This window comes from Cyprinus carpio, chromosome B8 (assembly GCF_018340385.1).
Source record: "Cyprinus carpio isolate SPL01 chromosome B8, ASM1834038v1, whole genome shotgun sequence".
Lineage (NCBI taxonomy): Eukaryota > Metazoa > Chordata > Actinopteri > Cypriniformes > Cyprinidae > Cyprinus > Cyprinus carpio.
The window spans coordinates 2,288,520-2,315,483 of record NC_056604.1 but is presented as its reverse complement, the minus strand read 5'-3'; the positions used below and the strand labels follow the sequence as shown (position 1 = coordinate 2,315,483).

Genomic DNA, 26,964 nt, shown 5'->3' with positions numbered 1-26,964 from the left:
GCACACGTGAGGCCCATAGGCTTCAGCCTAGGCAAGCATGTGAACCCTTTATAAAGGGAACCTACATGTAAAGTGTTACCAATATTTTTAACAAGTTAAAACTGAATTTTTAAAACTGAATTTTTAATCATTAACGTGCTAATTCTGATAGAAACTAATCTGAATATAACCATAGTAATCATTATGTATTCTTGTATGATACATGAGCTGAAATCATATTCCCTATCCTTACTGTACTTTTCTTATATTGTGAAATCTACTGTGGTGTGTCAGGAAGTATCAGTGGTTGAATTGTTTGTAATTGTGCTGATGGACTAATATTTAATTGAACTAGTTGAAAATTAGTTGGCTTTGTTCCACTGTCCATTCAAAGCTTTTTGTCTCCTTTTTCTCTTTTCCCAAGCCAGTCTGATCTAATTAGTCCCATGTATATTGCCTTTAATGCAATTCTGTCTGCCCCCATTCACTTCCAACCAGTCACCTTACATTTAATATATTTTTTTTACATTTATTTTTTCTATATGCACAGCCCATGTGATTTTTTTCTTCCATCAAACTATAACCCTACACATTTAAAATGTTTTACCCTTTCTAATTCTTAATTATAGAATTTTAATTTTATTCCAATATATTTGAAATTAGGTAAAGATCATTTTCTTTATTTTTTTTCCAACTCAAAATTTAAAACCAGACTAGTTTTATAAAACCATTCTTCTGCTTTTATAATAGATTCTTGTAATTTCTTTTACAATGAATTTAACATTTCTTCCAAACTGCCCCATCATCAGCAAAAAGTTTTCAACAATTTTGATTTTGCTCAGGGAAGTTTGTGCAAGCTCCTTTGCAGAAGTCTTGTAATTATGTTGTTTCTGGTCTTTCTATTTCTTCCCACTTCTTTTTCCTGTGCAGAGTTAGTAGCCGCACAGCAGGAGGACCCGACATTGTCCAAGTTATTTGGTGCTGTATTGCCCCCAGATGAGGTGCAAAGTGCAGCAACCGGGTATTTTGTGAAAGATGGGATGCTGTTACGGCAATGGATGTCCCAGAGTGAAATCAGCGGGGTGAGTCGGTGGTGCAGATTGTAGTACCTACTAAGTTGCGGGAGGTAGGGTTCAGTGTAGCACATGGTCCCCACTGAGGGGCATTTGGGTGTTAAGAATACTTATGACTGAATTTTAAGACATTTTTATTGGCCCTTGTTAAAGAAGGATGTTTCTAAGTTTTTCAAAACGTGTCACGTATGTCAAATAATAGGTAAACCAAATCAGTCTCTTAAACTGACTCTGTTATATCCCATACCAACTATAGGGCAACCATTTGAGCATCTTTTGATTGATTGCTTGGGCCTGTTGCCTCCCTCAAAGTCAGGGAGTAAATTTTTGTTGACAGTCATGTGTCAAAATACCTGTGGCTTTTCCATTACAGAAAAATTACCACCCAGGCCACAGTTAAGGCTCTCTCGTAATTTATTGCCATTTTTGGTATCCGAGAAATTATTCAAAATGACCGGGGAACAAATTTTACCTCCAAACTGTGATTGAAGCAGTTGGGAGTGCAACATCAACAGTCAAGCACTTGCCATTCGCAAAGTCAAGGCACGCTAGATCGTTTTCACCAGACACTGAAAGCTCTGTTTTGCACTTTTTTGTACTGAACTGAGTCGTGATTGGGAGGAGGGACTGCCTTGGCTTCTCTTGGCAGCAAGAGAGGTTAACACAAATCTAGTCTAGGTTTTAGCCCTAACAAGCAGGTTTTTGGGCATAAAGTCCATGGTCCTTTAGCCATTCTAGAAGACAGTCTGAACGGGAATATGCCTCCGATAAGCCCATTGGACTATGTGAATGGGTTTAGGAGGAGATTGTTTTTGGCAGGTCCAAACTGCGCAAGAGAACTTGGATTAAAAAAAAAAAAATATATTAAGAGACTGAGTAAAAACGGGAAAAAAATTAAGCAATTATTTGACCATGAGATGCAAAAGTTTTCTTGGGGTAATCAGGTTCTGGTATTATTGCCTTGCCTTTCAGGCAAAATTCTCGGGATCATATACTGTCACTCGGAGCTTATTCGAGTTGAATTATCTTATTTCTACACTCGATCGAAATAAATTAGTACAGCACTGTCATTGTTAATCTATTAAAACCATTTTTCTCTCGAGATAGGACAGACCTCAAAATGTTCCCACAGTTTCCGAAGGGGATGGTATCGCACCTATGAGGGAAATGGAGGAGGAAGTTGAAGCTCCTGCAGATTGTGTGTTGCAACCTTGATTTACAAGTAGACAAAAAGATAACTGGGAACATCATCTGGAGCACAATTTTGCTTGGTTTCCCCATTTAGCTAAAGATCACCTTACTGTCATTCTAGCAAAAATGTGAATTTGCGAAAGCAACTGTGGTCTACTTGGGAAGGGAGGTGAAACATGGTAGCGTATGTCCCTTACAAGAAAAAGTGTATGCTATTAAATGATTCCCTGTTACTTCAACAAAAAAAAAGAATTGATGCGCTTTCTGGATATATGGCTGGATATAATCAGGTGTTCTGCCCAAATTTTTCGTCTGTTGTTGGCCCCATGAACTATGACTGTTGAAATGTTCTGTTAAGTTTGTTTGGACTCCAGGTTGCCAAAAAGCTTTTGAAAATATAAAGCTTTTGTTCTCCTCTGCTCCGATCTTAGCGGCGCCACAGTTTGACAAACCTTTTATGATTCAAGTGGACGCAAGCCAGATCGGGGCAGGTGCGGTCCTCCTTCAAACTGGGATGGATGGGTTTGATCACCCAGTTAGTTATTTTTCACACAAATGTAATTCTTATCAAGCAAATTACTCGGTTATTGAAAAAAAAAAGCTCTTGCATATGGACCCTTCAATATTTCAGGTGTTTATGTAGGGGGAGGAGCTCAGATTGTTATTTATTCAGATCACAATCCATTGACCTTTCTACATTCATTGCAGAGCCTGAGTCAGAGTTTGATGAGGTGGGTTTTGTTTTTTGAAAACCCTATAATTTGCAAATTAAGCATATTCGAGGCACGGACAATGTGTTGCAGAGACTTGTCTCGTGCTCATTGCTCTGTGTGATGGGGAGAGAGTGGGGTGAGGGGGGTTCTTATGTCCCCAGTGAGTGCCGGGCTTGTTTTTTTTTTTTTTTTTTTTTTTTTTTGCAGTTGCTGTATAACTTTTGTTTATGTTTATTATGTTTATTTTGTTCATAACCAGTTCAGACTAGAGGCTGATATTTTTTTCTGAAATCCCGCGGGAGGGGGAAACACAATCATGCACAGGACAGGACAGGAAAAAAAAATGTGTGTGTGCAACCAGGAATCATAATAACATATAGAGCTGTTCGCACGCTTTAGTTCCAGAACTTATGTACAGTGCTAAAGTACTAGGACTATTTTTGTGTGAACTATTTCCCAGTACCATTTAAAGGCTTGCATTCACACCGACACTGTGTACTAGGAAGTGGTGTATACATTAAGCGACTAAAAGAATGGAAAGGGGGGGACTAAGAATCTCCAACGACAACTGGCAGTACTACATTTGCTAAAAGTGCCTGCACTTCAATGTCCGTCCATCTATTACTGTTCTCCATACTTGCAAAATAAGTTGACACAATGTTTACAGTATGTTTGCACAGCGTTTTTAATCATGGTGGGTGAGGGCATTTTTTCGAACGCGATGTCTGGCCAATCAATGTATACTTACATCACGGGTAGTACCAGTTGTGCTGGTTAGACCCTGCTCCAGAGCAGGAGCTAATTTGGTTCTCGAAAAAGGCAGTGCGGTACTAAAATCACACCCAGTTCCGGCGGTGCGAAAATGGCAACAAAAAGTGGGTAGTTCCACAATTTGTTCTGGTACTATGAAAAGGTTGCTGCGGTGCGAAAGGCCCTTATGATACCCAGGGTCGCCCTAGGGGGGTGGTGCAGCTGGTGTGGTCGCAGGTGATTGACCGAAGTGGAACATCGGGAGTTTACCCCCCCACCCCCACTCAACTAATTTGTTTGTTTATATTAATTTGATTAATTAAATATATACTTGGGTTGGGGAACTAAACCAAAATGAACCTTTAAAGGTGCAATATGTAATAATGACAGCTAGTGACTGAAATGGGTACTGCAGTCTAAATTCAAAAATATTGTTTCTCCTGCCCCTCACAGACTCAACGCCCACATGGGTTGTCAAATTGAGGACACACAACACAAACAAGTGCAAACAGACAAACAAGGTGACAAACATAACACTGTAAACTGATGAGTTCATTTATCCACATTTTAATATGCCTGTGTTCGTAGAGGTTTTTTGATGGATGTCGAGGCTTTTTTGGACAGGTGGAATATGCAACCTTTGACCCAGTTTGTTTACTCGCTTCCATGGCTACAGTATGTTGTGTTTTCTGCAAATTGGCAACCCAGGGTGTTGAAATATTATTGGGTAAACTGTACGGAAGTTCTAAGCGGCCATGCATTATAATTTTTTTCCTTTTTTTTTTCTCGTACGGAAGTTCTAAGCGGCCATGCATTATAATTTTTTTCCTTTTTGTTTTCTCGTTATAACGACTTAATTTTCTCGTTTTCTCGTTATAACGACTTAACGAAGTTCGTTTTCTCGTTATAACGACTTAATTTTCTCTAAGAATTTACAAAACTGAGCCAGCAGGTGGCACTATAGACCTGAATATAACTGATGGGGTGTTGTATACTATCCACTTTACTGTACGCGGGACCTTCCTCGTGATCGCTATAATTTGTGCAGTCTTGTTTATTACTGACATTTAATTAATTCATAAATGTTAAATGCTTGAATCAATATGAATATTTTGTGTATTAAGTTCCTGCTAGATGCATGAGTTTCACCAACGCATTCAATAACTGCTTATCAAAACCAAGGTTGACATCACTGTATTCTGTTTGCACCAATATATATTATATTTGTGCTTCTTTTAGGCTCATGATAATAATTTTAATTTAATGATTAGGTAGTTAATAAGCGGAGATGTTCTGTTTATCTACAGTAGGACGGGATTTAACGATGTAGGCTGATGTGCTTCTTTTCCTTATTACTAATCTTTATTGTTAACCATATTGATGAGAAATGTGATGTATATGTAAAATCCATAGGCTAATTTAATTCAGTTTTGTTCTGTAATGTTGTAATGTTTTTTTTCTACACACACACACATACACTACACGTACACATGAACGCTCTTTTCAAACAGAAGCTTATAACACACATGATATCTGCCACATAATGACTACTACAAATTACAAATTATATATAATTTTATTTCATATAAAGGGAAAATTAAAAGTGAGTTTAATCCAAGCAGCTCTAATGGCGCGGTGTTGCCATTTAAAACATGTTAATTACAAAAACAAAACTTTCGTTGTAGTGTCTATGGAAAAAATCAACAGTGATTGATCAGCCCTTTATTTATACAGTATTGTAGACGTTATTATTACCTAGGCGAAGCAAAATTTGCTGAAATATAGGCTACAGTAAGAGCGCCTGCATGGCTGTCCATCAGATGCCTGTCAAAGTTGAGTTCGTTACTATAGCAACAGTAAAAAACTTTCATGTCGTTATAACGAGAAAACAAACTTTCGTTATGTCGAGAAACGAGATAACGAGAAAAATAAGTCGTTATAACGAGAAAACGAACTTCGTTATGTCGAGATAACGAGAAAAATTAAGTCGTTATAACGAGAGAAACGAACTTCGTTATGTCGAGATAACGAGAAAAATTAAGTCGTTATAACGATGGGGAGGTAGAAAACAAAAAGGAAAAAAATTATAATGGATGGCCGCTTAGAACTTCCGTAGAATGCAGATTTTCAAAGTAGAATAACTAGCTATAGCATTGTTTTTCCGGAGAAACAAGTATGTGAGTTTCTGATCATTTTTTTGTGACGCACTTGTGTGGCAGAAATGGCAGAAAGCACATCCTGGTTGTTTTCTTTATTTTACAAAAGCGCAGTGTTTTGTTGATATTGTGAGTGTAAATATAAGTAGATCCTTGACAGTTTCGAATAATGTATTACTCTTACATGCCATGAGCAAAAAAATGACGGCATATTTTAAGTTGTTTCCACCGTTATCAGGATAATTGCCAGTAATTGTGCTTGTGTTGCACCAAAAGGTGGTTGAAAAGTATGATGAATTGCTGCCATCAGCTAAAATGAAAGGTCCTTTCTAAGTGAAGGTTATTACATTCGGAAAGATTATGAAGACACATTTTATCTTTTGGAACAACATGGACCCATTTATTGTTCTTATTAATGTGTATATAAGAGTAAACAGCAGTTTCTGGTGCCCTCTAATGGAAAAACACAAATGCATGATCTCATTATTTTATATGCCACGGATGAATTTTACAGGGTTATAATGCAACACTGAATCATCATTCAAACTGTCTTCTGATTAGATCTTTAAACATGACGTAAAATTAGGTCTCTGGCAACGAGAGAGAGTGACTAGATCTTTAAAACATGACATAAAATTAGGTCTCTAGCTATGAGAGAAAGTGATCTGATTTTATAGTTGGTTTCTTGCAGTGTGTGTGTGTGTGCGTATGCGCTGCATGCACACAATTAAGGTCGGCAAACGCTGAATGAAGCGAGGATACAGGCAGACATCACGGATGTGGTGTCGGTTCAGCAGCCAGGTGAGGAATCGCTCCAGTCCCAGACCATATCCACCGTGAGGACACGTGCCAAACTTCCTCTGCAAACACACAAACATTAACATGCTTACATTCTGAACATCTGAATATTTCAATTATTGTGGTGTGTGTGACAAAAGAGCTAGGCAATAAATAAAATATCCAAGATGATAACGGTAGCATTTCAATTGCATTTTCAAACTATTTCAATGATCAATTATTTAATTTAGTTCAGTTTATTTAAAGAGCTATATGCTTGCATCATCACAAAAAAGTTAATAGCATTTGTCAGATTAAAATATTTTAGTAAAAACATGTAGGTAACTATTGCTGCTTATTCCTGTGTATTATTACTGATGCATGTAAATGTAAAATAAAATGATTTTACTATTCTTCCTGAAAAACATGACTATTGACTATATGACTATTATTTTTTTATAATACAGTAAACTTGTGAATTTACTGTCTATTTTGAAAAATTTCAGAGTACATAAAATATACACCATCAAACAACACAAAGATATACACTATCATTTCAAAGTTTGAGATCTGTACATGTTTTAAAAGGTTTTTGAAAAAAAGGTCTCTTCTGCTCAGCAAGGCTGCATTTATTTGATAAAACATGTAGAAAACAGTTGTGCTGCTTTGTATTTTTGGGGAATCCATGATACATTTAATTTTTCAGGATTTCTTTGATAAATACAAAATGAAAAAAAAAAACTTTAATTTGAAATAGAAATCTTTTTTTTAACTTCATAAATGTCTTTACTGTCACATTTGATCAATTTCATGCATCCTTGCTGAATAAATTTGGTAATTAAAAAGAGAAAAAAATATCCAAACTTTTGAATGGCAATGCATATGAAATATAGGAGCTCCTCAGCTACCTGGTCGGTGTACCAGTAGTAGGGTGTGGGGTCGATTTCCTCTCTCTTATACCCTTCCAGGAGCTCCTCAGCGTCCCAGATACGCATGGAGCCCCCCACGATCTCACCAACACTGGGCATCAGCACATCCACCTGACAAAACACAAACTTATGAGCCAGATATAACAACAATTCTGTTGAATACTGCTCTCCTACAGACTAATTTATAAAGACCTGGGTAAAAATCACGGAATGTGAAAACATTTCCTAAAGTTTTATTTATATTTTAAGTTTTATTTTTTTGTTTATATGTTTTCTCTCCCTATGTATGAGACTGTTACAGGGCTTTTGTCCTTTCGCATATTATTTTTTTTTCTTATATAGCTTGACTTTTTGTTCTGGTAACTCCGCCCACAGTGGAATCTCACTGGTCCACATAACTGCTGATTAAACACCAAATTACGTTTTGATTGGCTGTGATTGCATAAAAAAATCTGTTGTTACTGGATATTGTTTTGGGGCGGTTAATGACGATCCTGACCGATTCGTGAGGCGACGGTCTTCAGGGCAGCGCTGCATGTAGAAAGGATTTGATCTCAGCAGGGAAACGACACAGCAGAATGGTCTCATTAATGGTGTCAGTCATCTGTCGCTCAGGGGCTTCTGGATATCCTTCAGAAATGACACACAATGGTCAATTATCCAAGCATTTGTAGGTGAGAACTCTTGGCAATAACTCTTGAACGGCCTTTTGGGAGGACCTCTCCAAACTCATAAAAAGTCCCATCATCCTTCTTGATGTTGTGCTCTTTCATCAACTCAATTCATCCACTTTAACTCACCCTCTTGAACGCCCTAATTCCACAAGAGAGAGAGAAGAAGAAATAAAAAAAAAATAGATGTATTGTACAGATTTCCAGAGCCTCCATACTTGTTAACAAACTGTCCATGACCCTTCTGTTGTTATAGTTAACTAAAACTAAAATATATTTAAATAAAATTTACATTAATTGAAATAAAATAAGGTTAACTGAAATGAAACAAAAAAAAAAATTCAACTATTCATTTTAAACTATTTTATTATTTCTAGTCAGCTGCCAAGCAACATTACTAAATTTTCATTTGAAGTGCTAAACAATTTGACTGAAAAAAAAGACTGAAAGACTGAAATAAAATTGAATAAAAAAATGAAATGGTCTAGAGCCTCCATATTTTGATGAATTTCCATGACCTGCATCATGTGACAATAGTGTTATTGTGAACTAAAACCCCCCAAAAAATATGTGTTCATTGAAATAAAATGAATCTTAAACTGAAATAAAATAAGACAAAAAAAATATTTTTATTTTAGTCAGTTGCCATGGCAGCATTTCTATTTTTTTTTTTTTTTTTACATTTTTTATTAGAAATTCCTAAAAATTTTAAAATGTTTTGAAACTCAAAAATAAAAAAAAATAAAAAAGTGAACATTTCTAAACATTTTAAACTGTAATAATACACTGAATAAACTATAATAACATTGCTTTATGAAAATGTTGTTTTTTCAGTTAAATCAGACCAAGTTATTGAGATGAATTTACCTGACACAAGATCAGTATATTCTACAATAACTATACAAATGAAAATCCTCTATAATGATGTTGATTTCCATGAATTTTACAGGCCTGAACAACATAATCCAGGCCTAAAATTTTAAATATGACATTTCCAGGTTTTCCATGACTGTGATACTCAAAAACATATGATGCCCTTGTGTGTCAGAGGTTGTACCGGGTTGAGGGTCGTAGAGCAGCTGCGCAGCAGGAGACTTCAGGACCCGGGCCACCACGTCACACACCAGATCCTCCAACCGGTTCAGAAGGTCTTCGTAGCTCATGAAGGGACACTCAGCCTCGATGTGGGTGTACCTGGACACACACACACACACACACACACACACACACACACACACACACACACAGGCGCATTACTCTCGCATGCTTCTGTCTGTTTGAATGAATGTTGTCAATGGTGCCAGACTCACTCAGACAGGTGTCTGCGGGTGCGCGACTGCTCGGCACGGTATGACTGGGCGATGCAGAAGGTGTCACCCAGTGCAGGGATGCAGGTTTCCAGGTACAGCTGAGAAGACTGCGTCAGATACGCATTCTCACCAAAGTAGTTGAGACTGAAGAGGGTGGAGCCGCCCTCCACCTGTGTCTGCCACCAGAGTGGGCGGAGGTTATCTGAAGATGACAACAAACAAACCTGTGTTTAATAAGCAACATCCTGTACCTCAAAATTAGATTTTTCAATACCTAAAATAGAAAATAGTTTTTTCCCTAAAAAATGAAAATTCGCTAAAAATTTACTCATTCTCAGGCCATCCAAGATGTAGATGAGTTTGTTTCTTCATCAGATTTGGATAAATTTTAGCATTACATCACTTGCTCATCAAAGGATTCTCTGCAATTAATGGGTGCCATCAGAATGAGAGTCCAAACAGGTGATAAAAACATCACAATAATCCACAGATAATCCACACGACTGCAGTCCATCAGTTAACGTCTTTTGAAGCCAAAAGCTGTGTTTATAAGAAACAAATCCATCATTTGGGGCGGTTTAACTTCTAACCCGACAATACAAGGTCTCCATCCATAATATCACTTCCTCCAGTGAAAAAGTCATCTGGTCTGAATCCGGAGAGAAATATGCAGAGATCAAGCCCCATCTACAACCCTCTATATATAATTGCCATTGGCTAGTAAATTTTTTAGTTTACTCGCCAGATTGATATATATACACAGTGCTGCTTGAAAGTTTGTGAACCCTTCTATATTTCTGAATAAATATGACTCAAAACAAGCATATCTCAGAGGCGCGCACGCTACACATACAGGCCAAAAATATCGGCACCCTTGGTAAATATGACCAAAGAAGGCTGTGAAAATGAATCTGCATTGTTAATCCTTTTGATCTTTTATTTAGAAAATTCTCAAAAAATCTAACCTTTCATTGGATAATAAGAATTTAAAATGGGGGGGAAATCATTATGAAATAAAGTGTTTTACTCTAATACACATTGGCCACAATTAACAGCACCCTTTTATTCAATACTTTTTGAAACCGTTATTTGACAGCTTAACAGCTCTAAATTTTCTCCTATAATGCCTGATGAGGTTAGAGATCACATGACAAGAGATCAGAGACCATTCCTTCATCCAGAATCTCTCCAGACCCTTCAGATTCCCAGCTCCATGTTGGTGCTTCTCTTCAGTTCACCACACTCATTTTCTATAGGATTCATCTGGTTACCTTATCCCTACTCCTTCGGGTGCTGAGGCCATTGTTTCAGATCGCTAGTTCGCGTTTTGGTAGTCTATCCATCCACTGCGGCTGCCACACTGAGACTAGATATGCAAGCATCCCTTATCCGATTGCAATCGAATGACAGTGACGCACATTTTGAAGGACAGTAACCTACAGAATGTATTTTGAATGACCGGTAGTCCTCAAATAACATTATAGTCCCGTCTAGTCCTTGTTTACGAAGACGTGGCATAATTTTTGTCAGTTTTTGCTCATCATATATTAGATTTTAGCTCGTCAACATCTCATCTTAGTCACAGAAAAAATGTTTGTTAACGAATATTTTTCGTCCTTGTCTTTGTTGACGAAATTATCACAGGCACGTGCTTTATTGACAATTGTGGACTGCTCAACTGCAACACCCGCTGACTGTAAATGATAGAGCTTGGAATAGTCAAGAACAATTTTTTAATATAATTCCGACTGGATTCGTCTGAAAGTACAAAAAGTCATTTACACCTAGGATGCCTCAAAGGTTGAGTAAAACACAGGATAATTTTTTTATTTTTTGGGTGAAATAATCCTCAAGTAGTAGCATTTATAGTTAAATACACAACGATTTAAGAGGAATGTGGCAATAATAATCTGTTTAAATTGAAATTGGAAGAAGTGTTTTATTCTTATCAAATACACATTGTGTAGGTAACTATAAAGTTTACTATGTTTTTCTCCCCAGTTCACTGGCCACTTACTTTCATGTATTACAAGAGAAATGGGTGACTTTACGTGATGAGATCCACAAGGCAGCGTCCAGCGCACATTATAGATCAACTAACATGGTCATTAAGGTTGTTTAACAACAAAACAAATTAATTTACACATATTTGATAATCAGAATAGGCTATATCATATATGATAGCTTACAGTTTATGATATAGTTTAACATGTTTGTGGATATGTTGAATAAAAAACGGGGAAAAACTAAATAAAATGGTTACATCTGTTATACAGCGGAACCTTGCCTTCATGACACGTCACTATGGAAGTAATAAGATATGGTTAACATTTATATTAACAAAGCTGGTGTATGAACTCTGTCATTGTTGGGAGACACTGCTCAAATAACCTAGAGTTTCTCATGGTTAAGTGTAGACCTTTTTATCTACCATGGGAGTTCACTTCCACCATTATAACTGCAGCCTATATTCCACCGGATGCTAATGCCAAGCTTGCTATGAATGAACTGCATGTGGCCAGTAGTAAACAACATACTGCTCACCGAAAGGCTGCTTTTATTGTCACAGGTGATTTTAATCACTCCAAATTAAAGACAGTGCTTCCCAATTTCCATCAGCATGTTTCCTGACCCACTAGAGGACACAAAACTCTGGATCATTTTTACACAAACATTGATAGAGGTTACATTGTGGCCCTCCTTCCCCACCTGGGACAGTCTGATCACCTTTCTTTGTTTCTCACACCTAAGTCACCACTTATCAACCGTGTGAAGCCATCAGTGAGGAACATCAAAGTGTAGCCAACGGGACCAGAGTCTTTACTTCAGTAGTATGTTTGCTTTTGACAGGTTTCAATACACAGACTTGAGTATGCTTGCTTCTCAAGCTGCCTGTGGCTCTCACACAGACATTGATATCTTACCTCTCTTTGTACTGGATTACATCAACACCACCATTGACAGTGTTACAACAGAGAAACAGATCACAATGTACCCTAATGAGAAGCGATGGATGAACAAGGAGGTGCGAATCCTGCTGAAAGCCCGCAACACTGCCTTAAGATCAGATGATGCTCAAGCCTACAGCAAATCCAGTGCTAACCTGAGGAGGGGCATCAAAAAGCCAAGTACTGCTACAAGCTAAAGGTAGAGGAACACTTTTCCAACTCTGAGCCCCAATGCATGTGGCAGGGCATCCAGGACTTCAGTGACTACAAACCAAGCAAGTCCACTTCAAACGGTCACAGACGTCTCCTTCCTTAACAAGCTAAATGACTTTTATGCTCGCTTCAACAGTGACAGCAAGGAGACGGCCAACAAAGGTCACACTCTCAGCAGACCACCAACCCCTCAAACTCACCTCCACAGATGTCCACACTGCATTGAGTTGGATCAACGCACGCAAGACTGCTGGCCCCAACGACATTCCTGGACGTGTGCTTAGGGCATGTGCAGAGCAGCTTGCAGCAGGGATGGGCAGTATTTGGAAATACAAAATATACTATTTGTATTTAATGCATTTAATCTTAGTATTTTTTGAAGTTTCAAAATACATAAAAATACTTTTTGCCCATCAAAACTCTTTATTAGACTGCTGATTTCCTGTATAAATATACAAAAATACTAAAAAACAAAAGATTACTAAGATTAAATGTTTTTAAATCAAAATAAATTTGAGTTTTTTCCAAAGGTATTTAAAATACAAAATTGTTGTTTTCAACATACATGTTATTTGAAATACTGCCCATCCCTGCAGGAAATCAGCAGTCTAAAAAGGAGGTTGATACCTTATGTATTTTTAAAATTCAAAAATACTCAGATTACGTGTTTAAATGCAAAATACATTAGATTTAGATTTTTTTTCAAAGGTATTTAAATACAAAATAGTATGCTTGCAGGGGTCTTCACATACATTTTCAACCTGTCCCTCACCCAAGCAACTGTGCAAACATGCTTTAAATCCACATCCATTGTGCCAGAGCCAAACATTCTTAAGGACTCCTTTCACCCTGACCATAGACTGTTTTATCCTCCTGCCCTCCGGGAGGCTAAACAGTAGCCTCTGGACAAGGACCAGCAGACTCAGGAACAGCTTTTTCCCTACAGCTCCAGTCTCCTTACTGAATTCTGCCCGGTGCCCACAGTGTTCCCTCAATTGAAATCAACACAGGATGGTAATAGATGAACACAAAAAAAATGATCATCCAACACTGTTAAATAATTTTCTTTTAACACCATTATGTTAGGTTTCCCATTTAAACAATTGCAAGGCCAAAAGTAGAATTGGATGCTTGTTCAATTTACTTAAGTTAGAATTGGATGCTTGTTCAATTTACTTAAGTAATAACATTTGAGGTTTAACTTCAATTAAACTTATGTAAATTAAGTTAAATTCCAATACAATTCTTTACAACCACTTCACTTAAATCATTTGAATTGAGAGTATATAAACAATTTTACTTGCGTAACTAGGAAGTGGATTTACCCTTCCCATCATGCTTTGCACAGGGCTTAACAAGGAGAGTAAATGTTCAAATAAAATTTTATTAAGATGATAAAATTGGGAGACTTGTTAATGTCTAATGCTCTTTTATGTTTGCATTTAAAACGGTTTCTGATATGTTAGTGTTTTGGGGGGGTTACCATAGTGGTGAACTGTAGCGCATTGTGGTTGCTTAAGGACCTGTTTAACACGATTTAATGTTGTTTATTAAGAAAAAAAAAAACTACTTGAACATACATTAATGTAACAATACCATCTTATGACTATGCCTAACAAGTTGGCTAAGTCCTAAAGTAAATTTTTATTTATTTTGAGTGTGTAGAAAGATGTCTTCCTTATTATTTATTTTCCAAATGAGTGTTTTTTAGTTGTGAGATCAACAGCATAAAAAATAAATGACGTCAGTGTATCAATTTCATTTAAACGATATTTGATCAAATGGAGTTGGTCTCAAACTTTTTTATTTTTAAATTATGTACTTGAAGTACCCACTGAGCTTTTTAAGTAAATATTTCATTAATGGGACATTTGCATGTTTAACTTTAAAAACATTTATTTTTTATCTGTTTTATTAATATTTTAGTAAATATTTACATAGCTATTGTTAAAATTACACAACAAATCTAAAAATTCATATTACTGTAATTTACAATGTATTTTTTTTATAATAATAAGTTTAAGATAAGATAATTTTTTTATACATTTAAGATTTTACATTTACATTACATTTGTATAAACCTGTAACATTTCTTTGCGAAAACTCTTTACATTAATCTTTTTTATTATTATATTCATTTGTTAACTTGCAGGCATACCATGTGTACCAAACTCACGAACCCCCTGTAACTCCCTCACAAACCAACAGGGTTCAAAAACCCACTTTGTGAAACGCTGAATTATTGGATGGAAATTTCTGCCCTCAATTAAATTGAGTTCTGCATGACAAACTATCAGGGGAGTGGCATGATATGTACATGACAATGTTATGTGTTTTGGCCTTGGCGGAAAATATCTGTTACGCTACTGTGGCAGAGCAAGTACCGAGAGTTGTACTGCCGATACCTCCACAACATGCTGCTGTGAGCATCTAAGAATTTTGCTGCATTTGTATGTGTGATGAGACACACAGCGCTATCAGCAAAGCGACGGCGAGTCATTGCGCCTTCACACTAGAATTTACGGTGTGTCAAATACAGGATGGCAACACCTTAATGATGGAGTTATTTCTTACAATACAAGAATCTTTTTTCTTCACAAGACATTGACTGATGGGACTGGAGTCATGTGGATTACTTGTGGATTATTGAGATGCTTTTTAGCAGCTGTTTTTTGGACTACTCTGATGGCACCCATTCACTGCAGATGATCCATTGGTGAGCAAGTGATATAATGCTAAATTTCTCCAAAGCTGATGAAGAAACAAATTCATCTACATCTGGTATGGTCTGCTGATAATTTTTGAGATAATTATTTTTTTTAACATAGCAGTTCTTAATCACGGTCCTCACGACCCCCCACTTCACACATTTTGTGTGTTTCTCTTATGGCTTCCAGAGGTTTGTGCCATTCGACTGTAAGTGCCCTGTGAAATGGACATCGCAGGATATTCAGCCTTGATTCTAGCTCGAAAGGAGCGAATATGTTCCATTCAAAGGGCATTAAGTGTGTGAGATGTGACTAATATGCAAACTCATGCTTATGGTTAAATAACCCTGAATGCTTCTGTAGTAAGAGTTTTCTGTGTGTGAAGATGCTGCAGGCAGTGGTGTAGTACTAATCCGTGTTCTTAAGTAAAGTAAATTCATCAGCCGATTTTTTCCTGTGCAAGGAGTAGACAGCAGTAAAAAACTGTGTAGGGACCCTGTCAATCGGAACACAGTTCGTTCACTCATTGAGCTCTCTTCTAATGAGCCGGTGACTGAATCAGGTGTTTTAAACAAAGAGAGACATGCAAATATCACGAGGACCAGGATTAAGAACTGCTGCTTTGACACATAGTTTTAGGAATGACCTCGCAGTAACCCCGGCTGAAAGAAATGATCCCGGAAACACTGCGTGACAGCGGATCGGACTTTTAGGATCTTGGAGGACGTTTTCTCCACGGATCATCATGTGCCCTGTTGTTGAGCTGCACGTCCACGTCAGACTCCTCGTTCAGCAGGTTATCGGCGCCGCCGGCCGGAGCGAGACCGATCAGCTCCCAGAAATCACAGTGCAGCGAACACAACCAGAAACTGTAGAAAAATAAAACAATAAAAACAAAATAATTAAATAAATTTTAGATATATATAGGTATGACAAAGATTTGAGGACAAGTAAATATTGACAGAACTTTAATTCTTAGATGAACTATAGGTAATTAATATTGCTCACATTAAATTAAAATCATATTATTTACTTAATCGGTTTTAATTTTTTTCTCACCTGTTTGCCCTCAGGAACAGGTTTCACGGTTCCATACAGAGCAACAGTGCTCTCCGTAGACAACACCTGTCCATTATAACACTGACACTGCAAACAACACAGAGTCATCTCAGAGACTTTTTCAGCTAGACTGTAATGTCTTTTACTTACATTCATTAAACATGACTGTTTTTGGAAAATAGAACAAAAAGTTCCATCAAATGTCATCAAAATCCTGAAAAGTATATATTTATATTTTATAATTATTTGAATATATTATTTATATATTATATTTGTAATCATATCATATATATATATATATATATATATATATATATATATATATATATATAATATATATATAATATATATATATATATATATATATATATATTTTTTTTTTTTTTTTTTTTTTTTTTTTTTTTAGATTTTAGATAATTGTTAGTTATCATTTTAGTTTTTTTTTTTTTTATTGGAGAATTGCCCAGCCTTAAGTATAAATAACTACCTGCCCTGATAACCAACAGGATCGGTAGGGATAATAATTTTGTAAAATATCAACAGACACACATAACAAACAAAAGTACCAGTTTATCTGTGAGAACACACTGCAGGAAACCAGTTCCGTCGCGCAGCACAATAAACAGGAGGTTCTTTCCTGAGAAAACGTGCAAAACACATTTTAAAACAAACTATATTTTCACCATTTTCATTGAAACTGACTGGACACGTTAAGACAGCTGAGAAATTCTGAATGGTCATTTCAGGCTTGTTTGGTAGAAAAAATAATAAACCTGCTCACCTTGTCTGCGTAACCGATGAACCCAACCGAACACCTTCACCCTCTGCTCTCTCAGCGCCTCCAGTTTACCAATCTTCACCTGAGTATGACAAAATAAACCAGAAAAACTGATTTGGTGATAAAGAGGAACACTTTCACGTTCATATCGGCTTTACTAGCTACATTAACATGAAATTCAACAATTGGACAGATGGTTCAATGGGATTTAAAAAGCCTTCATGTAAATACATCAATCAATTTGATTAAAAGGGTTGGTGAAGACTATAAATAATCAATTTAAAAGGAAAATATTAGCCATGTAAACCACTGAATCCAACTACGTTCTCAGCCTGAATGAAAAATGCTGTTATGTGCCATGATTTGGATATTTACATTGTATGAATGCAATGACTGCACAATTCAGAATAGATGTAATGCACATGAAATTGGATCAAATTCATTTGGAGTGACAAATTTTATTATGTAATTCAGGAAACACTCACGGTTTTGGGTTCAGGAAGACTGGGGTCGTTCTCAATGACGATCTTTTTAGCTTCTTCCAGATTCTTCTCTCTGCGTTCAGCATCTTCAGCCTGTCAATCATGAGATCAGACAGACAGAGGTCAAAACAGACATTAGGACCCTGGCGTGGAGCATGGTTTACTGGACAGGAATTATGGGTCTATAAAGGGCAAATGAATTACAGTACCTCCTTCTTATCTTTGCTGTCACTCTTCATTTGCTCTCTATTAAGGAGCTTCTTTGTGTTCTTCAATTGAGTCTTAGAGATAACAGCCCAACGCTATCAACACAAACACAACCATGTTAAAAAAAAAGGTTAAAAAAATTACTGGGATACACACTAGAGGTACATTTCTATTCCTATGAAACTTTGGCAAGTTATTATTAACCACATTAAAGGAAGTTCCTATGCAATATTATATATATATATATATATATATATATATATATATATATATATATACACACATTTCACTATTTATTAAGAGTTTTCCCTCAAACTCCCAATGTACTGCTTTAAATGTTAGTAAGGTCCAGGGCTCTAGACTCATTCTTCCCACTTTCTCAGTTGGTGGCACAAGCACAGAATTTGGTTGCAATATTTGTAATTTTTTATTTTTATTTTTTGTGGGACATGGGAATAATTAATGCATGCTGATGAATATTTTTATTTTATTTTATTATTATTTTTTATGTATGCTGCATATGCACGTGCACGCACACACATATGTGTGTGTGTGTGTATATATGTATAGGTGCTGGTAATATAATTAGAATATCATCAGTTGATTTATTTCATTAATTTCACTCAAAAAGTGAAACTTGTATATTAAATCCATTCATTACATACAGACTGATATATTTCAAATGTTTATTTCTTTTAATTTTTATGATTATAACTGACAACTAAGGAAAATCCCAAATTCAGTCAGTATCTCAGAAAATTAGAATATAAATTAAGACCAATACGAACTTAGTTGGGGCTCCTTTTGCCTGAATTACTGCAGCAATGCGGCTGTATGAGCATGTACAGCACTCAATACTTAGTTGGGGCTCCTTTTGCCTGAATTACTGCAGCAATGCGGCGTGGCATGAAATCGATCAGTCTGTGTCACTGCTCCGGTGTTATGAGAGCCCAGGTTGCTCTGATAGTGGCCTTCAGCTCTTCTGCATTGTTGGGTCTGGCATATTGCATCTTCCTCTTCCCAATACCCCATAGATTTTCTATGGGGGTTAAGGCCAGGCGAGTTTGCTGGCCAATTAAGAACAGGGATACCATGGTACTTAAACCAGGTACTGGAAGCTTTGGCACTGTGTGCTGGGGCCAAGCCCTGTTGGAAAATGAAATCTGCATCTCCATAAAGTTGGTCAGCAGCAGGAAGCATGAAGTGCTCTAAAACTTCCTGGTATACGGCTGTGCTGACCTTGGACCTAAGAAAACACAGTGGACCAACACCAGCAGATGACATGGCACCAAAAAACCATCACTGACTGTGGAAACTTTACACTGGACCTCAAGAAATGTGGATTGTGTGCCTCTCCTCTCTTCCTCCAGACTCTGGGACCCTGATATCCAAAGGAAATGCAAATTTTACTTTCATCAGAGCACATAACTTTGGACTACTCAGCAGCAGTCCAAGTCCTCTATGAAGCAAGACGCTTCTGATGCTGTCTGTTGTTCAAGAGTGGCTTGCAAAAAGGAATCCGACAGCTGAAACCCATGTCTTGCATATGTCTTTGTGTAGTGGTTCTTGAAGCACTGACTCCAGCTGCAGTCCACTCTTTGTGAATCTCCCCCACATTTTTTAATGGGTTTTTGTTTCACAATCCTCTCCAGGGTGCAGTTATCCCTATTGCTTGTACACTTTTTTTCTACCACATCTTTTTCCTTCCCTTCGCCTCTCTGTTAATGTGCTTGGACACAGAGCTCTGTGAACAGCCAGCCTCTTTTGCAATGACCTTTTGTGTCTTGCCCTCCTTGTGCAAGGTGTCAATGGTCGTCTTTTGGACAACTGTCAATTCAGCAGTCTTCCCCATGATTGTGTAGCCTACAGAACTAGACTGAGAGACCATTTAAAGGCTTTGCAGGTGTTTTGAGTTAATTAACTGATTAGAGTGTGGCACCAGGTGTCTTCAATATCGAACCTTTTCACAATATTCTAATTTTCTGAGATACAGAATTTGGGATTTTCCTTAGTTGTCAGTTATAAACATCAAAATTAAAAAATATATACATGTGAAATATATCAGTCTGTGGTTAATGAATAACTATACAGGTGCTGGTCATAAAATTAGAATATCATCAAAAAGTTGATTTATTTCACTAATTCCATTGAAAAAGTGAAACTTGTATATTATATTTATTCATTACACACAGACTGGATATATTTCAAATGTTTCTTTCTTTTATGACAACTAAGGAAAATCCCTAATTATATGACCAGCACCTGCATATACACAGTGGTGTGAAAAAGTGTTGGTCCCCTTCCTGATTTCTTTTTTTCTTTTTTTTCTTTTTTCATGTTTGTCACACTTTAATGTTTCAGATCATCAAAAAAAAATTAATATTAGTCAAAGATAACAAGTGAACACAACACTTTTTAAATGAAGGTTTTTATTATTAAGGGAAAACAAAATCCAAAACTACATGGCCCTGTGTGAAAAAGTGTTTGCCCCCTGTGGCTAGAGAAATTGTGGACCACCCTTAACAGCAACAACTGCAATCGACCATTTGCGATAACTTGCAATGAGTCTGTTACAGCGCTGTGGAGGAATTTTGGTCCATCTATGCAGAATTGTTGTAATTCAGCCACATTGGAGGGTTTTTTCGAGCATGAACCACCTTTTTAAGGTCATGCCACAGCATCTCAATAGGATTCAGGTCAGGACTTTGACTAGGCCACTCCAAAGTCTTTCCAGTCATTCAGAGGTGGAATCGCTGGTGTGTTTTGGATCATTGTCCTGCTGCAGAACTACAGTTTGCTTCAGCTTGAGGTCAGGAACAGATGGCCGGACATTCTCCTTCAGGATTTTTTGGTAAACAACAGAATTCATGTTTCCATTTTATCACAGCAAGTCTTCCAGGTCCTGAAGCAGCAAAACAGCCCCAGACCATCACACTACCACCACCATATTTTACTGTTGGTATGATGTTCTCTTTCTAAAATGCGGTGTTACTTTTATGCCAGACGTAATGGGACACACACCTTCCAAAAAGTTCAACTTGTGTCTCGTCAATCCACAGAGTATTTTTCCCAAAAGTCTTGGGGATCATCAAGATGGTTTTCTGGCAAAACAGGCCACTCCTGGGAAGGTTCTCCACTGTTCCATGTTTTTGCCATTTGTGAATAATTGCCCTCACTGTGGTTCGCTGGAGTCCCAAAGCTTTAGAAATGGCTTTATAACCTTTTCCAGGCTGATAGATCTCAATTACTTTCTTTCTCCTTGGTTTCTGAATTTCTTTGGATCTCGGCATGATGTCTAGCTTTTGAGGATCTTTTGGTCTGCTTCACTTTGTCAGGCAGGTCCTATTTAAGAGATTTCTTAATTACGAACAGCTGTGGCAGTAATCAGGCCTGGGTGTGGCTAGAGAAATTTAACTAAGGTATGATAAACCACAGTTTTAATGGGGACAAACACTTCTTCACACAAGGCCATGTAGTTTTGGATTTTATTTTTCCTTAATAAAAACCATTTAAAAACTGCATGTTGTGTTCCACTTGTGTTATCTTTGACTAATATTTAAATTTGTTTGAAGATCTGAAACATTAAAGTGTGACTAACATGCAAAAAAATAAATCATTTCACACCACTGTATGTATGTATGTATGTATGTATGTATGTATGTATGTGTGTGTATATATATATATATATATATATATATATATATAATATATATATATATATATATATATATATATATATATATATAAAATGGCCTAATTGCCATGGCCAAATAAAATAATAAAAACCTGTGTGAGGTTGGTAGATAGCTAGTTGAAAGGACTCTTATCACATCTAGCTTCAGCGACACTTGCACCATTTTAATTCTTTTCTCTTTCATTTTAATTCTTTTTATCGAAAGACTATCGAAAGTTTGCCATTCTTTACATTGAGAATACGCAAAGCCTACATTTAAACACCAAGGACATTGTGGATGAATTTGCAGAAAGAAATGCCTGGATAATTAAATTAATTACAACTAAACATGCGAGTGGTTTTCTCTCTTTCTTTTTGGGTTTTGGCCGTTGTGCCAAGAGTTTGCATGAATTTAGTAAATTAGTAATTTAATAAATATGACGGCATTTTAGTGCCATGATATTTTTTAAAATAAAGTAACAATAGTGAGATTAAAGTTGTTATATTGCGTGAATAAAGTTATTTAATGTGAAAATTCCACCTCAAAAAACCAAACAAACAAACAAACAGAACTGCTGGTTAACTGAGTGATTTATGAAAATAATAAAACAATGGTGGCAAAGTTGTTGGTGTTTGTGAGGTAAATGTTATGTTACAACTGTTATGACTATTCACAAGCTGTTTTTATTGCCGATTTTCGAAACACTGATTGATCATTCGTTTTAAGTTGTGCTGATTCTTTTCAACATGTTTCTGAAATGAATTAATGTTTATCTCATGCTGGAACTAAAAAATGAGGATAAAGATGATTAATTCACATGTTGCTTGAACTAAGGTGAATACAGTGATCTCACACTACATTAAAGAGTGAAAAAAACATTTACTGTTTGTATTTCGTGATAAAACTGACAGAATTTAAAGGCAATTTTGTTATTAAAAGTAACAAAACGGGCTTATTCCGATTATTGGTTGGCTGGTGCACTACAAATAAAGATTAGACTTGAAAACGTTAAGTACTGTTATTTCCAAGCATTTATACCGTCAATAAAAACAGCTTTTGAATGGTCATGAAAAGACAACAATAAGGAGAGTTGGAACCCACATTAACCTATGATGAACGCAAACAATTTGAGTGTGTTTTAAACGCCATTCCAAAAAGTAGCTTATGATGTTTTGAATCTATTATGCAAAATTCACTTTTGCATGGTGTTTGGACATAAATGTGTGTTGGCAGTGTGTGTACACAACTATAGTGAAAAAAATCCACCAACTCCTTTTTTTTAATCCCCATAAATAATAAGCAGTGTCTCCCAATGACCTGTTTTCAGCCATGGTGCTAATGTGATGTCACATTAGCCACAGGCACCGCCCACAAATGTTGACAAGACACTGCCATTTTAACACAGAACTGCCCCGAGCGAGTTCACAGCAAGTTGTACACAGTCCACCATTGCTGCACTGATGAGACTGTCTCCCAAGGCGTTTTAGGTGTTCTGCAGCTGGATATATTAATCCACATAGCTCTCTCCATTTATTCCTGAAATCTGAGCCACCGAAAATGAGATGGATTTAATTTTTTCTTCCAAGAAAGGCGACAGCATGATCAATTATAAGTTTACATAGCTATACCCATTCAACTTTCATGCAGCTGTAGTGATTTTTGCTTTCGCCAACCTAGGGAGGCGAAATAGTGTAGTGATGGGTTATGGCGTCACCAATGAGGTTATGATATTGGATCATGTGGCACTTAAGGTGTGGTTATGAGTACATCACATAAGAAAGATTGGTGGGATCTCTAACTTGTAGAACCTCTTTCTGTATCAACACAAGGAAGACACAAGTGTAATAAAATAGATAAGTCCGGTACCGGTGACTTCATCCACTGGTTGTTTTGGTAACAATGCAGTGGGGAAGGGTGCGGGAATCAGTTTCAACAGCCTTGAACATGAAGCGCTGTAGGATGCTGATCTCCTGGAGCAACAAAGGGTCCTAAAATCTGGAACATGCAGATGTGGCCCTGGAGTAGGGTGCAGATGTTCCTTAGCCTGGAACAGACAAGCAAAGGGTACCTTGGGGTGAAGGTTTGCTCGCCAGAGCTTACCCTTGTTGCGGAATGTCTATGTGTCTTTGTCCCATCTGGGCATGAGACTCAGAACTTGGTATATCTGCTTTGTCTCTCTAGGATGGAGACTCAGGACTTGCTGCATCTGTTGTTGTCTCGCTGGACGAAGACTTTGTATAAAGTCTGAACATAGATTGTCTCTTTCCTCACAGGCTGGAGGCTCAGAGGTCGTATCTGCCTCAAAGCTGGAGACTCAGGACTTGTTATCTGTTATTGCCTCTTCCCTCACGGGCCAGAGGTTCAGAACATTGGTGATCTGTTGCAGTCCTTTCCTTGACAGGACTCAGATTCGGAACGGAGGTTGATCTGCTATTGTCTCACCCTTGCAGGCAGGAGACTCAGAACGGGTTGTTTCTGTTGCTGTCTTTCTGGTAACCGGTCTCAGACTCAGAACAGTGTATCTGTTAATGTTGTTTCCATTGCTGTACTCAGACTCAGAACCAATGATCATCTGTTAGTGTCTCATCCTTGCAGGCCAGAGACTTAGAAAATTGCTCTGTTAGTGTCTTTTCCCTTTTGGGAAGGTACCTCTTTCCAATGAGGAGGAGCTTGCAATCTGGCGCTTCTTCATTTCAAGGCTGTAATTGGCTGTTACCATCAGAGCGGGGACATGGTGTAGCCCACCCTTCTTTTTCTCCTGTGGAACTTATTTGCGTAGTCCAATCACACATTTAGAACAGTTTAACTAAAGCTTTACCAATGCATTTATTCACTTACCAAACCAAAACCTGAATACATTTTGCAATGTTACGAACACATCAAGTCCAAACAGGATGGAAAAAGAACTTTCATGCATGCATTCATTTGTCCATTAACAGCTGAGTTTATGTAAGATGTTGCACTACGCTCTGTCACTGATTGTCACTTATTTTTCTGAATAAGTATAAGACGTGTGTGTTTTAATTTAGATCATTTTAAGGTTTGAGAACATTGTTATGAACGGATTGGATGGAAACTCTGTGATCCCTCTTTGTTTCAACCACTGCTACTACGTCCAGAGGTCCTAAGGAATTTTTTTGGCAGACACAGGCCAAAACTGAGGAATCAGTCTGTTGGTGGGTGTAGGGCAAAAAACTGCATTTTGACCAATAGGAAGTCCTGTCCTTCCTGGGCTTTGTACTAAAGGTCTTCATCTTGCCCTCAAAGAGGTGTCTGGCTGTTGTCCTGGCATCTTCATCCGATGGCGTTGGACAGTTTGCTTATGTTAGTCCACCAAATTAAATCAAAATGTAGCAAACCTTTGTCCATTATAGAGGTCAGAGATTGGTTGGTGACGGCTGAAGGTCTGGAATCCATGGCAGCTTTCTTTGTCTAAGGCCTGCCTATGAGGCCTTTTGAACGACATGTCAAACAAGCAATCAGTTTGTTTCATTCATCGTCCCGTTTCGGGCATGGAAATGTCACCACAATAACGGACAGGTGTGTAAAACTCTCGGACATATTTTAAAGATTGTATGCCGAAACTTTTAATATTTCACATAATTTTGAAACTCCAGTGTTTAGTTGATCCTGATAAGCACTGGTCATCACAGTTGTAAACACTTACGCCTTTCTTCTTTCGTGGGGGGGTTTGGTGCCACTTCATCTTTGTTCCCATGCAGAAAGTTTAAAAAAAAAAACGCAACACACACATCTCCCAGGAAATCCTGTAGAATTCAACCAATCCGATGATGACTTTGACACTCCTGAAATGTTTCCACTTTTGTGTCCCATATGCATCAGATGTTTAGCCAGTGGTCCATGGGCATGATGTCTGAGGCTGAGACTATCTCCACATGAACTACATAAAAACATCAACTAACCTTTCAGAAACTTCCTGTTGCATTCTATGTGTGGTCACTTCTTCTACAGTCTCTTTTTTACTGTCAGATTCCGGTTATACATATACAGCTGAACACCACTACCACAGTTTCCAACATTTCATAGCGTGAGTGTGTCTTGTTTTATTGCTGGCATGTTGGTGCGCAAGCTCTAGAAGCTCCACCCTTGTCTGAAAAGGGAGCAAAAGCACCGACTCATCTGCATTTAAAGAGACAAACATAAAAACGATTTGGCTCATATCCTAAACGTAGCAATTTCAACAAGTTATAAAAAAAAATTATTTGTATGGTATTTTGAGCTAAAACTTCACTTACACACTCTGGGGACATCAGAGACATACATTACATCTTGTTAAGGGGGCATAATAGGTCCCCTTTAACAAAAACAAATAAGACGAGTCATGGCAATACACCACATGCTGTATTATATATTGACTAATAAAATACAGACTGTTTAGCAAACAATGAGGAATCAAATAAATAAAAAAATTTAAAAGAAAGCCTCCATAGCGTAACGTGAGGTAAACAGCAAAAGACAACAGGCTTTTTCAAAATGAAAACAAAAAATAAAACTAAACTGGCTGTCGGTGACGGTATTTGCATGTATTTTTTCTTTAGCTTGAAAACCAAACCTACGCCTCCATTTACTCACTATTCACATAATTTTTTTGCTGCACGGCGAGTATAAACTGACTCCTGCTGTGGTTCTGCAGCGCAGACCATGCACTCACACAAATGCGACCACGTCAAATTTTAACTCGCACTTTCTCAAAAAATGGCCGCAGTCTAGAGCCCTGCGTTGTTAAGTTTTGGTATTGAGTTGGGTTAAAGAGATCTAGAATATGGTCATGCAGAATAATGCATTAATATGTCTTTAATAAGTACTAATAAACAGCCAATATGCTAGTAATATGCATGAAAATAACAACTAGTTTATAGTGAGAACTAATCCTTGAAACAAAAATTAAAGGTAACACTTTATTTTATTTAATGTTAAGTTTTTTTTAACAAGGTGAAATAATATTTCATAAATTTCAAAATACTATCTATAGACTGGGTTCAAGGGTTATAGACTAGTTATTGGTTAGTGTTATTCGCAGATTTCACACCTCTCCTTCCTTCTGTGAGTCCACATAGATCACCGGAAATGGTTCTTTTCCAACAAACAACAGCGCCTGGAAAGATTACAGAGAGCATTTAGGAAAAACAAAATACAGAAAATAATCTGAATCATCATTTAAAACTGTATTTCATGGGGAAAATTAACGAATCAAGCACCTTGAGTGGAGTTTGAAAAGGGCTTCTGCTCTGATCCCTCTCCATCCACATCACTGCCCAGTTTATCAGACACATACAGCTCTTCTGGAGGAGCAAACAATATCAGCTTTAACATTTCACCATATTA

The 26,964-nt window shown here is 37.2% G+C and overlaps 1 pseudogene; it reads right to left on the bottom strand.

The window, feature by feature from the left end:
* Nucleotides 1-6,233: 6,233 nt before the first annotated feature.
* Nucleotides 6,234-26,740, bottom strand: LOC122138307 (annotated as a pseudogene).
* Between the last annotated feature and the right edge of the window lie 224 nt (nt 26,741-26,964).